This window comes from Macrobrachium nipponense, chromosome 39 (genome assembly GCF_015104395.2).
Source record: "Macrobrachium nipponense isolate FS-2020 chromosome 39, ASM1510439v2, whole genome shotgun sequence".
NCBI lineage: Eukaryota > Metazoa > Arthropoda > Malacostraca > Decapoda > Palaemonidae > Macrobrachium > Macrobrachium nipponense.
The window spans coordinates 13308412-13325575 of record NC_061099.1 but is presented as its reverse complement, the minus strand read 5'-3'; the positions used below and the strand labels follow the sequence as shown (position 1 = coordinate 13325575).

Genomic DNA, 17164 nt, shown 5'->3' with positions numbered 1-17164 from the left:
GATCAATCTGCAGTAGGCAAGAAGCAGAAGAAACTAAAACGTTACCAGCCTTACCAGAAGAAACAGCAACGTTTTAACCAAGCTGTGTCAGCTGTGCCGATTGTACAATCAGGCCAGCCTTCTACCTCGAAGACTCCGACTCAACCCATTTATGTGATTTCCCCCTCAGGCCAGCCTTCCACCTCCTACGCTTGTCTCCCCAGCCTTTAAGCCAGGTGTTCGAGGGCCAAGCCTTCCAACACTATGACCGGTTCGGCAGGGGCGGTAGAGCTAGGGGACCTTTCGTCAGAGAGGATCAGGAAGGTCATCAACAGGGGAAAACACTTCCGTGGGGTGGGGGCCGCGGAGGTCACTCGACCCAGCAGCAGTGAGATCTCCAAGGTAGGAGGGAGGCTGTTTCTCTTCCGGCATCGGTGGGGATTCAGCAAATGGGCACAAAGCATTGTGTCGAAGGGCCTGGGTTGGAGTTGGATTGGAGATCCTCCTCCACCCAGACCATTCCTTCAACTTCCATCAAAAGAACTGACGGAGTATGCGGAGGAGCTCCTCCAGAAAGGAGCAATAGCGAGAGTCAACAGATTAAAATTTCAGGGTCGCTTGTTCAGCGTACCAAAGAAAGGCCTCACTAAAAAGAAGGGTAATCTTAGACTTGTCCCGCTTAAAACTTGGCCATTCGCTGCAACAAGTTCAAAATGCTGACTACTCGCAGGTGCGGACCTTACTTCCCCGTGGGGCCGTCACCACCTCTATCGATCTTACAGACGCATACTATCATATCCCTATTGCAAGACACTTTCGCCCTTACCTGGGCTTCAAGCTGGGAGATCAAGCATTCTCCTTCAAGGTAGTTCCCTTCGGTCTATGAATAGCACCCAGGGTATTCACGAAGTTGGCGGAAGTTGTCGTCCAAACAACTGAGGTCTCAAGGGATAATGGTAGTAGCGTATCTCGACGATTGGTTGATTTGGGCTCCAACAGTCGAGGAATGTCGCAAAGCCACAATGAAAGTCATTCAATTCCTGGAGTATCTGGGTTCCAGAATAAACAGAGCAAAGTCAAGACTCACTCCAGAGTCCAACTTTCAATGGCTGGGCATTCAATGGAATCATCCTCCCATACTCTGTCGATTCCATCAGCCAAGAGGAAAGAAATAGCGAAATCAGTGAAACAATTTCTAAAGTACAAATATGCTTCAAGGAGAAACCAGGAAAGAATTCTGGGTTCCCTCCAATTTGCCTCAGTGACAAACATCTTGATGAAAGCCAAACTGAAAGACTTAACCAGGATCTGGCGCTCAACGAGCAAATGTCAGATCCAGGGACAATGGTATCATCAATACCCAGAGTTCTACGGAATCGTCTGCGCCCTTGGACAAAGTTAAAGAACCTGTCCATATCAGTACCCCTTCAGTTTCCTCCTCCGGGGATCACTATCCACACAGACGCTTCACTAAGCGGCTGGGGAGGATATTCTCAGTTCAAGAAAGTTCAGGGAACATGGTCACCTCAGTTCCGCCAGCTTCACATAAATGTATTGGAAGCAATGGCAGTGTTCCTGACTCTGAAGAGGTTACATCCGCCAAAGAACTCTCACATAAAGTTAGTTCTGGACAGCGCAGTAGTAGTCCATTGTATAAACAGGGGAGGCTCCAAGTCAAGACACCTGAATCATGTCATGGTGGCCATCTTTTCCCTGGCGGACAAGTTCAGTTGGCACCTCTCCTCCACCCATATAGCCGGAGTGAGAAACGTCATAGCAGATGCTCTATCCCGTTCAGTTCCTCTGGAATCGGAATGGTCACTGGACAACAGTTCGTTCCAATGGATTCTCCGGAAGGTACCAGGCCTGCAAATAGATCTGTTTGCATCTCAAACGAACCACAAACTTCCCTGTTATGTGACTCCCAACCTGGACCCTCTGGCCTATGCCACGGACGCCCTGTCCATAGATTGGAACAACTGGGAGAAGATTTATGTCTTTCCTCCGGTGAATCTTCTCCTGAAAGTACTGAACAAACTGAGGACGTTCAAGGGTCAAGTAGCTCTAGTAGCTCCAGACTGGCCGAAGAGCAACTGGTACCCTTTGATTCTGGAATTGGGTCTTCATCCTCTTCGAATTCCCAATCCCAGGCTCTCCCAGTCAGTACAAATGAAGACTGTGTTCGCTTCCTCAGGAATTCTCAAAACCCCAACTTTATGGACTTCATGAAGTTTGCGGCCAAGAGAGATGCAAATATCGATCCACGAAATATTCTTTTCCAGGAATCAAATAAAAGAGATTCAACTTTAAGGCAGTATGATGCTGCAGTTAAAAAGTTGGCATCCTTCCTGAGAGAAGCAGACATTAAAATCATGACAATCAATTCAGCTATATCCTTTTTCAGATCCTTATTTGAAAAAGGGTTAGCAGCTAGTACCATTACGACAAACAAGTCAGCCTTGAAGAAGATTTTTCAACTGGGTTTTAACATAGACTTAACAGATTCTTACTTTTCGTCTATTCCCAAGGCTTGTGCTAGACTTAGACCTTCAGTAAGGCCTATGTAAGTGTCATGGTTTTTAAATGATGTTCTAAAGCTGGCTTCAGATACAAATAACACGACATGTTCATTTATAATGCTCTTAAGAAAAACATTATTTTTATTAAGCTTGGCTTCAGGAGCTAGAATTTCAGAACTGTCGGCGTTATCCAGAGATGCGAATCATGTAGAATTTCTTCCTTCAGGAGAAGTTCTGCTTTCTCCGGATCACAGCTTTTTAGCAAAGAATGAGGATCCTTTGTTGAGGTGGGAACCTTGGAAGGTTAATACCCCTTCCTCAAGATCTTTCTCTTTGTCCAGTAACGACCTTACGAGCCTTTCTGTCCAGGACATCCTCATCCTCTTCGGGTCCTCTCTTTAGAAGAGAAAAAGGTGGTACTTTATCAATTAAAGGTATAAGGCAACAGATCCTATACTTTATTAAACAAGCTAACCCTGAATCCTTCCCCTAGGTTCATGATGTCAGGGCAGTAGCCACCTCAATTAACTACTTTCAACACATGAATTTTGATGACTTGAAAAAGTATACTGGATGGAAATCGCCGACAGTATTTAAGCGTCACTAACTTAAAGTCTTTGGAATCTTTGAAGTTTTTCAGCAGTTGCGGCGGGTAACATAGTTTCCCCCGACTCTGCTTAGTAGTTGAGTTGAAGATCCAGATCTCCTTTCTACCTATCTCAGCCAACAGTTTGTCTATACCTACCTTGTTCATCTACGTCTACCCTTGAGTCTTAGCTGCTCTTGTGATGGTTTAGTGGGTGTCCCTTATTTTTTTGCTAGGGTCACCCACAATTGATTGTATATACTGATCTTTGTGATGTGGGTCCCCTTATTTTTATGCTAGGGTGCCACATCTCCATTTACAATGGTTATTGATTTGTTTATTAAGATCTATGAACTTGTTTAATGTGTTTTTACTTTAAGTTTGTTCATATACATACTTTACTACATTATTGATACTGTTTATTTGTAATTACTTTAAGTGTTTTTGCCTATGATTATCATACACATGTTTTAAGTTCAACATATATCCCATGTAAGCCCTTGTATATATGTTAACTTTAAGTTAATTTTAAGTATTGTTCTTCATTCACGCTCGATGAACAATTGTGTTTGTTTATATATTTTTCTTGCAATTATAGTATTTAATTGAAATTTTAAGTTTTATTGAGATTTTCTTTATTTTCAATCTTGTGCTAATTCTCTGGTACAATTTCGCGCAGCGACACGAACTGAGCCCAGAAAAAGGATTTTGACGTAGGAAAAATCTATTTCTGGGCGATTGGTTCGTGTCGCCCAGCGAAATCCCACCTCTTCCCAACCCTTCGCTCAAGATTGATTGCTAACTTTAGGATGGCCACCAGAGGCGCAGCAGTCCCTAGCGTGGGTTGGAGTAGTAGTAGTTGCTGCCCCGTTCTGTGGGTCGGCTCTCCTCTTGTGGGGTTTTGTTGTGGGAGATTTCTATTGGCAAGAGGTTCGTGGTAGTGGTCTCACTCGCCCTAGTGTTCATATCGACGCCCTCCTTGAGGGTGAGCGAGTCAGTTATACTGACCTTTTTCTTTATTTTGTTTATTCTCTGGTATTTGTTAGATCATTTACCTTAGAAATAATGGATTAAAGGATTATTTCGCTGGGCGACACGAACCAATCGCCCAGAAATAGATTTTTCCTACGTCAAAATCCTTTTTAATGCTTTAGGTGCATTCAAAATTGTGTATGTTATCTATACATTATACTATGTACTATTGACAAGAAAATTGAAGACAGAGATTCCTTAAATCTTCGGATACATATTGCTCAATAAAATGAAACTTGACAACTCTAGAAAGGGGGCAGAGCTTCAAAATCATTGTGTTTGTTGCTTTCTAGATTTCCAGTAACTTTAAGCCATAAAGATTCTGAAGAAGTCCTAGCACCATTTATACTTAAATGCAGTAACAGCCTCTATATTATTCATTAATGTTGGTTTGGTAACGTCAGTTCAGAGTAGAATATTGATCATCCTTCTTTAAAACCTACCATGAACCCTTGCTCATAAGGGATGTTATGACACAAAAATGACAAAAAATTCATGTGTAATTGGAAAAAGATCTAAAATAATGAGAAAAAATAGTTTTAAAATTTGGGCAATAACCAGTAGAAATTGTGAGGAATAATGCAGTAGTGAATGCAATATTACTGTGAGAGAGAGAGAGAGAGAGAGAGAGATATGAGAGAGGAGAGAGAGAGAGAGAGAGAGAGAGAGAGAGAGAGAGAGAGAGAGAGAGAGAGAGAGAGAGAGAGGTTTGCTTACGTGAAAGCATTCGCCTATTTACAGTGAGGCCCCCGTATTCGCGTTCTCCGGATTCGCGGATTTCTCTCGGGAACGTTTCCCCGCATTATTCGCGGGAAATTCATGCATTCGCGGTATTTTTCTATGAGAAATATCCACAAATTCCTGGCTTTTTTTATCAATTTCATCATAAAATGTACTTTTTGTGATAAAACTATTAAAAAAACCAAGTACGAAAATTTTTAGTGGTTTTTCTTGAGTTTCAACTAACAAAATAGGCTGTTTTTAGCGTTTATAGGGGTTCTAAACATATGCGGGTTCTAACTATTCATGGGGGGGTCTGGTACGCATCCCCCGCAAATAAGGGGGGACAACTGCATAGCTACGTACTTAATTCATCTATTTTCTTTGGGAGATTGAGTTATAATAGTATACTATTTTTAGAGTATGTTTTAGAAGTGGAGGAGAAGAGAGGAGAAGAGAAGAGAGAGGATAGAGGGGGGAGGAGGGAGGAGAGGGGGAGTAGACGGAGAGAGGGAGAGAAGAGAGAGAGAGAGAGAGAGAGAGAGAGAATTATAGTATTGGTGATGGACTTGTGATGGGGAAAGGCAGAAGAAAGAGCAGTGAGTCGGTGATACCTGGTAAAGGGTGATATAGCTGCCACGATCGTGCTGCACTATGCTAGATAAAATTTGAAAGACCCATGGTATTCAAGTTAATTCTCTAAGAAACTCATACCCTAATCTTGATTTCATTCGACAGTTGCCACAACATTCAAAGATTGTAAAAAGACATGGAAAATTCCAACCACAGGCTACGGTCATTCTTCTCTCTTGATATAGTATGTACTTTTGAAAATTGGTTTTTCAACTTCATCCACACATCATTCAAAAAAAACAAAAACTGTTTTAAGTAAAAATATTTATTACTAAAAATAACTCAACATCTATTGCACAGACAATTAAAGTTTTATATTGTGCAAACAATGCTGATGTCTTTGGGAGATTTTTCAGCCTCTTAGCAAAGTGTGTAGGCTAACTACAAACTGCTAGTAATGGGAGCATAGCCAGAAAATCTTTGAGCTGACAGGCTACTTTAATCTTGATAAAGATTTCTTTTTAATGATGGTAGATTTGTAAATAGCAGCTAGCATTCAATCCATGTCAACTTCAAAGTAATCCAAGTGTGAAAGTCATTATGTAAGCCAATAACCAGTGACTTCTTGTGCTCTCCAGCTCAAAGCTCTAGGGCCCCTCCTCCTCACATCATAGAAAACACTCTTGCGGATTCAACTATAGTCTATTCACTTAAGGTAGATTCTTGTGCCTACGAGACGTTTGTTTGGCGGCCTCTGATTGGCTGGTACTGGGAGGCAGGCCGCTCGCTCAGTCCCATTATTTTCGTCAGTGGCTTAGAAAACTAGCAATATATTTATATTTCTTCAATAATCTCACGCTTTGCTCAAGATACTAAAGTTTTGGTCATGCCAAAGGATTCGGTATTATTTGTACAACTAAGTCATCTTTTTCTGGAATCAATAAAATAAAACACAAAGGAATTACGAGTAAAAGTGAAAAGAGAAGTTTTTGATTCTTTATACCTGTTTTTATTTATCATAGGATTTTACATCATTAACACGATGAAGATGAAATAAAACTTGTGTTTTCATACAAAACAATCACCCTGAATACGTTGGTGCCTTCAGATTTTAGATGCAAGTAATATATGAAGAGAAAATTAAGAATGTGGCTTATTATGTTCCATCTGTACTTGACTCAGCCTGAAAGGAAGTCAATCTTCCTTAATTCTTTGTTGTTTATTACTTCACTGAGATTATTATTTCATATCACTCAAATAAGTCTGATATCTCTTTCATTTGAAAATATATTCATATAATAAAATTAAATACAATATTCTGAAACAACCTGATTAAAGCTTAGGCTGAATTGAAGAGTGCAAAGTCTGTTCATAGAGTTCAACTTCTTTGCAGAACTGAAATTCCCGATTCCCGCCTAGATCTCGGCTAATGTTACCAGATGCATCCATCTGATTATTATCATTTTCCTTGTCAGATATGTCCAAACATACTGTATGATATTAGACTGAAAATGTTCGGCAGTCATAATGGGAATTCTTTGTATTTAATTACATAAAATGTAATGATATAACATGGTAAATATTGTCGAAACTGCAACCTCTGATATCGCTAATTGGCAACTCAAATCTCTCACCGAGACGATCAACACAACGACGCCTTGCAGATTGTATTCTCTCGGCAATACCGTCAAACTTGAATCATTTACGGATGCAAAATAATAAGACATATTCTTCATTTTCTCTTCACATACTACACGCATCCAAAATCTGAAAGCACCAGCGTATTCAGGGTGATTTTATTGTATGAAAACACAAGTTTTATTTCATCTTGATCGCGTTAATGATGTAAATTCCGATGATAAGTAAAAACAGGTATAGAGAATCAAATACTTCTCTCTTCAATTTTACTCATTGTAATTCCTTTGTGTTTTATCTTATTGATTCCAGAAATAGATGACTTAGTTGTACAAATAATACCGAAGCCTTTGGTACGACCAAAACTTTCCTATCTAGAGCAAAGCGTGAGATTATTGAAGAAATATAAACATATTGCTAGTTTTCTAAGCCACAGACGAAAATAATGAGACTGAGCGAGCGGCCTACCACTCAGTACCAGCCAATCAGAGGCCGCCAAATAAACGTCTTGTAGACACAAGAATCTACTTTAAATGAATCCATCTGAGAAATTCAAATGACTCCGGACATATACTGTATTGCATTTTTAGGTATCTGAAAGGTTTTGTTTTGCATTTTAACCTATATGTCATAATTTACATGTATTTTCATATTCTAGAGTGAATTTAGCAAGATTATATGTCTTTTCAGTAAAAAAACAAATGGGAAATTCAATGAACGAAAGCTAAAGAAAACTGGATCGTCACTTTTCTTGCTCATTGTACATAATGAATACTAGATGTTATATCATAATTTTACATTAATGATATTCTAATTAGTCTATGTAATGTGACTTACTACATATACTGTATGGGTATTAGACCAGTTTACTATCTTGGTACCAAATTTCAATTACCATTTCTGGCTCAGACTAAGGAATGCTTCTATATAAAAGGTGATAGTTTATATTCTAACATGAAAAATAAGAGCACAAAGTCATGAGAGCAAAAAGCTTAGTATTAAAAAAATAGAGTTAATGAGCAAAATATCATAAAAAAAATGGTAGAAACAATAGCAGCTGCATTCTGGTTAAAGATGCACAGCTTAATAACTTAACAACACTCCAGGTGCTGGGTGTCCCTCATGCAAGGCCAGCCAAGAGAACTTTCGTCTTCATCTTATTCCTTCTATGATGGATCTCTGAGTTCTGGCAACACATATAAGCTCATGTAAACTAATGAGTTTTTTTGTTAAACAAAATTTATGATGCTCTGTATAAAAAAACAAAAGGAAAAGTACTACAGTATACTTTGAAATTCTGAGATTAAACAACAATTTGATGTAATTTTTGAACAAATTCCCAGTGCATTGCACATACCTTAAGGTCTCCATTGCAGATACTACTACTTGCAGGCAGCCTACCAGTGTTAGGAAAGCCCTAATCTGTAAAAGTTTGTAAAACTATATTTTTACTGAAGTCCCCATGGAACACAAGTAATTTTCCATCCATCACTGTCTTACAGACCTGGGATGGCATATGTGGTCAAAAAATAATCCATGAAAACAAGGAATCAAAAGTTTAAAGCAAATATTTTAAATGAAATACACACATATATAGTATCTCCTGTAAAACATATCAGCAGTGGAAAAAAATATATAGTTTATGTGGGCTATGTGGCAAAAAATTGATGTACGTACCATAATATTACCAAAGTAACCTCTACCATTGATGGAGAACAAAGGATAGCAGCAGGCCTAGCTCCTACAATACATAAAACCAACTTATGATGATACAAAATTTGGGGAAATACTACGATAATTTGATTCCCTGTAAAATACTTGAACCAAGAATTTTTCTGACTGGTTATTTTGTGCTTCACCCATTTATAATAATTTCTGTGGGTGCAAACCATTAATTCTTGTTGGAATCTGGGGATTTTGTGGGAATAATAAAAGCACAAAGCCCCAATCAAAAAGGTAGGAAATATCACAATTTTTAAAATTAAATTGTATTTTTTCTGACTATACAAGCCTGGAAGTCCTTTAAATTTGACTTTACATATTTTCAGCGTAGGCTGGAATTTGGCCTCAAGTTTAAGCAAGGTAGTTAGACAGTAACTATTGTCTGCTAGTCCGGAGTCCCACCCGACTGGATGTAAACATTCCACTTTGCTTTAGGCCCAGGAACAGATTGAGGGGGGGCATGAGCTGGACCTATATGTAAAGGATCTCAGGTTTGTATAGTTAGGAATAAAGATATTTTTATAATAAAATTAGGTTTTGAATATACTTACCCAGTAATTATATAGCTAAGAGCTTCCTACCTAAGCCAGCCTAATGACTGAAAATCTACGGTAGGGCTAGTTTCAGTTACAGTGTAGCTGGAATGCCCCGCCCACTACCGAGGCTTATATACAGGGAACAACCTGTCAGAGCTTCAATTTGCTTTGTGCTCTAATGTCTATGCGAGGGGAGGCGGGTAGGCTCCGATCATATAATTACGTACTGGGTAAGTAGTATATACAAAACTAATAATTTTTGTATATGGAATTTACCCAGTAATTATATAGCTAACTCCACATTTAAAAGAGGTGGGAATCATGGACAAATTCCACTCAATACATTGTGTATAGTGAAATGACATTGAAATAAAAGTTTGCCAGCATAAAATAATGCTTGTTGTTTCCATACCTGGCAAGTGAGCACTAGATAATTTCTACATCTGGTTGGTGCTCCACTTGACCTGTAGAGGACGTGGCTGTCTAGCCCAGAGTCGCCTCTACATGAGTGGGGGGCTTTGGCGCAAGGAAGTACAACCGTGGCTCGCAAAGCTACAAAAGGTGACCTTGCTCTGGGCAAAGAACAGAATGAAAAAAAAACAACACCGCACTACACCATAACCACAGAAGACTGTCACAACCCAACCACTAAAAAGGGACTGGTGGGCACTCTAGCTACAAGTGTGCCTACAGGCTTCCCAACAAATACAGTACCTTATTCAAGGTGAAAATAAGCAAAGGGAAATCAGATTCCCTATGCCTCCTCTCCCAACACCATGCCAGCCACAGATATCGGCCCTAATGTGCTGCAGTTCTCGAAAACATTTCCACATCTTTAGGTAGTGTGAAGGAAATACTGACCTACACTTCCAGAATGTGGCTTGCACAACTTTAGTATAGGTCCTCTTGTATTTCTGCATGCATTTCTAAAATCAAATTTCTTAGAAAAAAAGATAAGGCATTTTTGGAGTGGACGAGATGGACTCCTGACTGAACACCAAAAGAGATCTAAAGAGCTCCTAACCTTTTCTGCTCTTTAAAGGTAATATCTCAAGGTCCTGAGATCTTTGCAACTGCCTGGTGTACAAGACAGCCACTGTCTTCAGTTCTCCTCTTGTCAACCACAGTGTCTACCATCTCTCTAGGCAACACGATTCAGGATAGTTTCCCTCCTCCTGAGTACCAGGTTCACAGTCTGGTGGGCTAGGTAGGTGATTGCTCTACTATCTCCAGACTGACAAAGTCTCCCGAAAGCCAAGTCTTCCCGGGGACAATAACCCCTGAAGAAGCAGCTGGATACTGCTAGTGACCACAGATCTAACCAGAAGACCGCTTGGAAGGCTGCCATAGTGGTAGCTTCCAGGTTCGCTGCATCTTGTTGAGTGAACCTAATGTTCTCCGCAAGATGTTGATGCAGTGCCAAGCCAGGAGTTAGACAAACCAGCTCTGGCTCTACCCGTTTGGTCAGAGGAGATCCCTCTGAGGGTGTATAAAAGAGCTTCTGATTATTCACCTGATTAATACACCTTCGGACAAGGGGAACCAGGGCAAGCCCGTAGAGGACCGGCTTCCTTCTTGGGACCCCAGAACATTTCTAACTGCAAGGGGCAGTCAGTGGACACAGCCATGGCTCCTTCCCCTAAGCCATTGTGCTGACAAATCAGTGTGATGACCTCAGCAAACATCCTCTGAATCTTGGGGGTGTCCGCAGCCTGAGAGGAAGGACCCTCAAGTCCTTCTAGGATGCATTTCTCCTGAAACATTCTTCCTGCAGCCGGAAGAACCTCTCCAGACCCCCTAGGACCTTCCTGAACCACTCATCCATACGACCTCTTGGGTCCTAGGCATGTATGCTCTTGTGCTCTCTGGTTGCCTCACCCCTCCTGGTGTAACCCCAGGAAGCTGAAAGGACAAGTGAGGAAGATTGGACACTCCCACTCACTCTGCTAGCAGAACCAACAGAGGAAGTGAGCTGCGAATGATCATCAAACTGCGGTGGTGATCGGTTCCACAGGTCTAGGAGAGTGTTCTTGCCCTGGAGAAATGCTCACCTGAGGTATGGCAGGGTTCTCCTGCACCACAGGGGAGAAGCTAGCAGCAGGCCCAAGGGCGACAGGTAATGGAGCAGCAGATGTCGGAGCAGCAGCAACACAGTCAGGGACTGGGACAGCAGCAGGCATAGACACAGATGATAAAGGCTGGAAGGCTACTGGAGGAAGATCCAAGGGACATGGGACCCTGGAAGACTCAGGAATATAAGTGGCTGGGAGAGACAACACAGTGTAACCTGGAGGAGGAGGTAGAAATGTATCTACCTTCGGAGGATGTGGTCTAGTAGACACCATCACAGAAAGGGTCACACTGGTGATGTGCTAGGTATAAACCAGATGGGGTGGTGCCATATACCCTTGTACAGAAGCAGTGGTTGTAGTCACCGTCACTGCCATGTGTCACAGGGGCAGACGAGAAGTGTGCCACAAGCCCCTGAAGAGATGGTATACCAGGTAACCCCAGTGTAACCCATGCCTGCTGCATGTCCCCAACTGTTGAAGCTGCTATACCTGGAGAAGCAAAGTTCAGGCTATAGGAAAGAGTCTCTACTTGCTCCGAAGGGGAACAATCCCCTTCAAAGTGAGCCGAGGCTCCAGAATACAACAAGTCCCTACCACCTGGCCCCCCTCCCCTCTTCTTTGCACAACAAATCAAGCAAAGAATTGGAAGGAGAGATGCCCACTGAAGGGGAAAAAGCAATGCAAGGAAGCTTACGAGGAGGGAGAAACGACAATGAAAGATCAGCAACCACAGGAGTCGTCAGGGGCATGTAGCCCTCACACAAAGCCCTAGATGCCTTACACTGAGACCGCTTCCTCCCCTCATACCTGCTCCACTGGTCGGACGACCATGAGGCACATACCCTACATGTCTGACTTGTAGTATACTCATGGCCCCTGGCATTTTACACTGAAGGCATGAGGATCAATCTCTAAGGAAAACCTAAAGCTCCCACACTTCTTACCTCCAATTCCCAGGCATACGTGTTGGGAGGAGGGACGCTTAGGCTTATCCAAGTTAACGGTCTGCATGTTGCAATTCCAAAATACTGAACAGACAAACCACACACAAAATGCACACAACTGAAAAAAGGGAAAGATCTCACAAGGAAGGTGAAAAACATCAACAGCACAATGGACAGAGCAAAAAAGCACGTCTGATCACCAAGGCGGCCAAAAGCAAAGTGGAATGTTTACATCCAGTCAAGTGGGACTCCCGACTAGCGGACAGTAGCTACTATCTAACTACCTTGTTTAAACTTCAACGGCCAAATTTCAGCCTATACTGAAAGTAATTATTAATGTAAAGGACTGAGAGTTTGTATAACGTGTAGGAACAAACTTAAATCACAATATAATAAATAAAATACATAGTACATAATTCATGCATATCAGTGAAAAGTACTACAGTCGACCCACAAAGAATTGGCGTACGTAGTTTCTTAATTCATTGTTTGTTATGGAAATATTGCCAAATGCAGGTGCCAGATTATTTACTTATCAATAAATATTTCCTTTCAAAGATGTTATTCAAATTAGAATTACGTAATTAGATTTATTCAACATATCAAAGATGATTATTTTGCAAAGTAAGGAAAATATATACCCATGAATCTACAAATTCTAATTTCATTCTCAACTTAAGCTTTGTGACAGCATATAAGCACTTTGAAGTTGGCTTTACTGCTGCTCGAGTCTTGACTCAATGTATTGTACTGTACCACGGTGTCATCAGTTTGTCACCTACAGCTGATAAATAATACATTAATCCTGTCAATATTCTTTAACAACAAAGTGCAATTAAACTTATTTTGTCCTTTAATCAATAAAATAATTAGCACGACAGATTTAGTGAGCCTAAATTTGACTTCTGATTTTGACACCTTATTAGCCGAGGTCTACTATTTTCAGCAGTATACTCTCTTGGGTACATAACTTGAATATTTAAATTGACTATATCTGTATTAATTTGTTTTATTTGATTCCCCTATTCCCATTATTCTTTTTTTTTATTGGCCATGTTCTCTTTTTCATAACTGCTAACATAATTTACTCAGACCTAGTTATCTCAAGTAAAAAAAATCATAAAAAGTCAAACTAATATAATATAGACTTTATTTATCTAGGTAATTCCTTGCATATATGCTTTTAATCTGGACACGTTGGAAAGCTGTGGGAGTCAAAGCTGACGAATACATTAGAAAAGCCTTACTTTCATAAACACTTTTTTGTGTTAATATTTCTGTGGGTATTCATTTCTCCTAAACAGAAATTAATTAAAATCACAATTTTGGAAAGTGAATTGTATTTTCCCTAGTTATACAAACCTGAGGTCCTTTACAATAGGAATTACTTAAGGCATAGCCTGGGCACAACCATTGAACTCTTTAACAAGGCAGTTCAGTAGTTAACTACTGTTGGTAGTTCCTCTAACCAGACATGAACATTACAATTTGCTTTTGGCCCAGGTAGCAGATTGAGGGGTGGCATGAGGTGGGCAGTTAGTGTGAAGGACCTCAGGTTTGTATACCTACTAGGAAAAATACAATTTACTTTAAAAAATTTGTGATTTGTTCCTAGGCGATATACAAACCCTCGGTCCTTTACTATAGGAAGACTCACTGATTGGTGGGTGGAATCTGAGTGATCTCCAGTGAACCGACTGGGGTTCAGCCGACCTGAGATTTCCTTCCTGGTCGTAAGAACAAGGAAGGAAATCCAGCCACTGACTTCTGATCGGAGTTAAAAAACTGCAAGATCATAGTCAGTCTTCTGGGTTTACTCATAAGGGGGAGAATATGTGCCACCCTCAAATTATGAGTTTGTCTTATGTCCAGGTCGCTCTTCCCTGCTTTGCGAAGGGAAGGGGGAGATATTATTTCTATTAACTAATCAAAGAAAATAGATAGGTTACTCTAAGGAGTGTATTACCTACATCGATCACTTGGTCCAGCATGTAACAGTCTGCATTACTCTCTACCCGAAGGGAAAGAGTAGGATGGAAGAGATGAAAGGGAGGCCAGTCACTCCACAGTCATGCTCAATCATACGGTACAATGAGGCGAGATGCAATACTGTCCAGTTAAGGAGTTGGGTAAGTTACACAACCTGTTGAGCAGCCACCAATGGTCCCAAGGAAAAGTGTCCAAGGACCTGTGGATAATATCCTGAAGGTAATAAGAGGAGAAGGTAGTCTGGTGTGCCCAGACCCATGCCTTCAAAACCTAATGAACCAACAGATTCTATGGATTTTGAGAGAACGGGGCAATGCCCGACCTCATGAACTCTTTGGATGAAGTGTACCGTTGTCAGCAGCAGCAGAGTATGCCTTCTTGATTGTCTCTCAAACCCATCATTATCAGCGAAGTTGCTCAGGGAGGGGATGGTGAAGGACTCGAATCTGGTGTCAGGGACCGATGGATTCTGATTCTTTGCTCTGAAGTTCGGGACAAAGTCGAGTGTAACCGATCCCTATCCACTATTATATCATAAGAAAGACCATGCAGTTTGCCAACTCTCTCTGCCAATGCCAGGGCAAGCAGAAAGACTGTCTTGAGGGTCAGATCCCTGTCTGAGTACTCTCAAAAGGGGTCGTACCGGGCGCTAGTCAGGCTCCGCAATGCAAGATTCAGGTCCCACTCAGGAGGTCTTAGTTCCATGGGTGGGCAAGACCTCTCAAAGCTCCTATGGGTAATGATAGCTCGAAAAGATGAGATATCAATACCCTTTAGCTTCAAGACTAGGGCTAGTGCGGCTCTGTAGTCTTTAAAGCTGAGATGGGAGAGAGCTTCTCTTGGTGAAGGGAGACAAGGAAATCCACAACCTGTTGAAGAGTGGCTCAGACCAGAGAGATACCCTGTCTACGACACCAACCACAGAAGATGGCCCACTTTCCTGGTATATTGCAGAGGGCCATCTGGGGTATCCTGCCATCTCTGTCTGCTTGGAATAGAAATATAGTCTCACTTGCAAGAGATGGTGGATATCCTCCAGCCGTGAAGACACAGGAACAACATGGTACCGTTTACCCTGTGTCTGGCACAACAGGTTCTGCCATGGGGGAATCTCTCCGTGTCTTGGAGAGAAGAGCCAGAAGGTCGGGATATTAAACGGCCTGAGGCCATTTGAGTGCCACCAGAATCCTCCAAGATTCGGGGTGATCAGTGTCTTACCAATCACTGCTCAAATCAGGTAGAATAAGGGAAAAGCGTAAACTTTGAGGTTGTCCCATAATGTTGGAACGCGTCCTCTGCTGCTGCCCATAGATCCGGAACAACAGAATAGAATGTCTTTAGCTTCCTGTCGAACTGGGTGGCGAGCAAGTCTATGACTGGACGTCGCCAAAGGCTAAACAACCTTTCTGCCACGTCTTGGTGAAGAGACCTCTCAGTCCCTACCACCTAATTCTGGCAGCTGAGCTTGTCTGTCATTACATTCCTCTTGCATGGAATGTATCTGGCTGACAGCTCTATCAAGTGTGCTGTAGCCCACTTGTGCACCTGCACTGTCAATTGATGAAGCTCGAGAGAGAGGTGAGTCCCTCTTGCTTATTTCGTGAAGTTCCTGCACCCCTGCAGTCCGCAACTCCTCCAGGTGTGTGCACCATCCTCGGTTGATGCATCTGATTCTTCAGAGACGACAGATGATCTATCACCACCAGCCAGAGCCGAGCAGGCTGTTCCTGTCAAGACAGGAACTGCCAAACTGCCTCCCTGAACATGCTGGTACGAGAGTTCCAGGGGAACTCCTGTCTATCAGCATGCCCAGGTACCACGTCCTCTGCTTGGGCTCGAAATCGGACTTCTCATGATTTATCAGGATCTCTCAGATCCCAGCAAAACTGTCCTGTTTCAACAGTGAACAGGAGTTCACCAGGACCAGCCAATCGTTGAGATACTTCAATAGACGTATCCTGTGTGAATGCGCCCAAGCTGAGACCAGGTTGAACACTTTCATGAAAACCTGGAGCGGTCGAGAGTCTGAAAGAGTTTTCTGAATTGGTAGACCATCTCTGCGAAGATGAAGTGGAGGCACTTGCAGGAGGATCTATGGATGGGCATCTGGAAATATGCATCCTTCAAGTACACCGTCAGCATGAAGTTGTTTTCCCTGATAAGAGACATACACTGTTTGTGTTGTCTCCATCTTGAACCAAGTCATGCTAAGAATTGGTTCAGGGGAAAAAGGTCTATGACCGGTCTCCATCCTGCCACGGTCTTCTCTCTGAGAAAGAGCCAACTGTAGAATCCTGGGGACCAGCCCGAGCCGACTTCTACAGTGTCTTGCTCAGCATCTCCTATACTTCTCCTAGCGTAGCCGAGGAAGTAGAGAAAATAGGAGAGGAGGATGGATGCCTCCTTCCCCCTAACAGTGCTACTGTGGATCTAGAAGAGCATGATCGCCTTGGCAAGGCACTTTCCTGAGGTACATGTAGATAATAATATAATAATAATAATAATAATAATATGCTTTATTTCAGCTCAGGGCCATATACATTGAATATACAAAATACAGACAGTAACATACACAATCTAGATACATGAGACATGATAAAATAGAAAAAGAAAATGAATAATCGGCACTTATCCACAAAATAGCTGAGGTAGCGCAAAAGCCAGCAATCATCATACTGGTAATAACAGTAATAATATTGGTGAGAAAAAAAATGCATTGAGAGTAATAACAGTTAGTGCACATATTATATAACTTAAATTTCAACTAGAGACCTTAGGTGGTTACAGTAGTCAGGTCCAGAGGGCTAAATACATAAATTAAATGTAAATAAATATTTAACTTGATAGTAATCACAGT

General features: G+C 41.6%; 1 pseudogene; it reads right to left on the bottom strand.

Moving 5' to 3' along the window:
- LOC135210139 (inositol polyphosphate 5-phosphatase K-like) overlaps nt 1–17164 on the bottom strand; it is a 141998-nt pseudogene that overhangs the window by 103203 nt on the left and 21631 nt on the right.